Below are 1,560 nucleotides of genomic sequence, written 5' to 3' on the forward strand. Positions count from 1 at the left end.
ATGTAAATTATGTGCAAAAATATATCATTAGTTGGAACTAAGTTGGAAAAATAAATATGAAGGTCAATTAAAAAAGCTCTCCTTTTTAAATTTTATTGGTGCATTTTTAATTGAATTTATTTATTGCTGCATTTATATATTTCTGCCCTTTTTTTTCTAGTTGTATCTGTGTCGGTCCTCCATACCCTCGGGGACCAGGATTGCCCACCCCTGAAATAAGGTTAACCACCGGGGGGGACAGATTTTCATAGGGGAACTGAATTTTGTACAACACCGGGTTTGTTACGAGGCTGAAAACGAGCCGGTTCGGCATGTTTACTGACCGTAAAAGCCACCAGAGGTTCAGACACCGCTTGTCCTCTCACAGCACATTCCTTCACTATTTCTTCGATGATGGTTTTAGTCACATTTTCGTCCTGAAGCGCAGACATCTCCAGCGTCCGGTCTGTTTATTTTCTGACTGTTGWATGAGGTTACCGTAGTAACGGCTCAACATGCGCGTGTAGTAAATGTAGTGACCGCCAGGGGGCGCTGCAGTAAAACCACATTTTAACAACAAAGTTTGTTCTTTGTCAAGATGTAGATAAATAACTTCTCAAAACTTTTATTTAAACAAGGTGTACTAATATATAAAGTAAACAAATAAACAAACGTATTTGCGTTTCTGCGTGTATCATTGTCCTGTTAGATCTGCATTTGATCAGGTAGCTGTTTGCACAGCTGATATGAGCTTTTTAGTAATTGATAGGAAACTGACATTTTCTCCAAAGCCTCCGGTCTTTATCTTAATCTTATGAAATGTGAATTAATGGCCATCAAGGATTGCAACATAACCTCCATTGAAGGCATTCATGTTAAAAACGAGGCATTTTATTTAGGTATAACCACCACAAAGGATCAGAAAACAAGAAGCTCTCTAAATTTTGACCCACTAATTCTAAAGACCAAAAAAAAAAAAAAAAAAAAAAAAAGACAATCAGTGGTTAGTAAGAGATCTTTCTCTTCGTGGCTGTATTCTGCTCACTACGGCTGAAGGCCTCTCCAGGCTTATCTATGCTGCACAATCATTAGAACTTGACAAGAAAAGTGAAAAAGAAATTGACAATCTCCTATTTAATTTTGTTTGGAAAAATAAGACTCATTATATTAAAAAAGCTACTCTAATCAACTCGTATGAAAACGGAGGTCTTAATTGTCCATCATTCTCCTCTTTGAACAATACTTTTAAGTTAAATTGGATTCGTCAGTTTTTTAAGTCTCCTACTTCTTTTTGGAACATTATACCATTCCATATTTTTTTCTAAATTTGGTGGTCTGAATTTCTTTTTAGTTTGTAACTTTGATATAGCAAAACTTCCAATCAAACTCTCCAATTTTCACYGTCAGGCCTTTTTGTCATGGTTACTCATTTACAAGCACAACTTCTCTCCTCACCGATATTTTATTTGGAACAACAAGGACATTTTATTTAAGAAGAAAACCTTATTCTTTGATTCCTACGGGGCCCGCCGGGGGTCAGTGGTGAAAAAAGAAAAACAGCCGCCGGAAATCCGTGCGCAC

This window comes from Austrofundulus limnaeus, unplaced genomic scaffold (genome assembly GCF_001266775.1).
Source record: "Austrofundulus limnaeus strain Quisiro unplaced genomic scaffold, Austrofundulus_limnaeus-1.0 Scaffold756, whole genome shotgun sequence".
In the NCBI taxonomy this organism is placed as follows: Eukaryota; Metazoa; Chordata; class Actinopteri; order Cyprinodontiformes; family Rivulidae; genus Austrofundulus; species Austrofundulus limnaeus.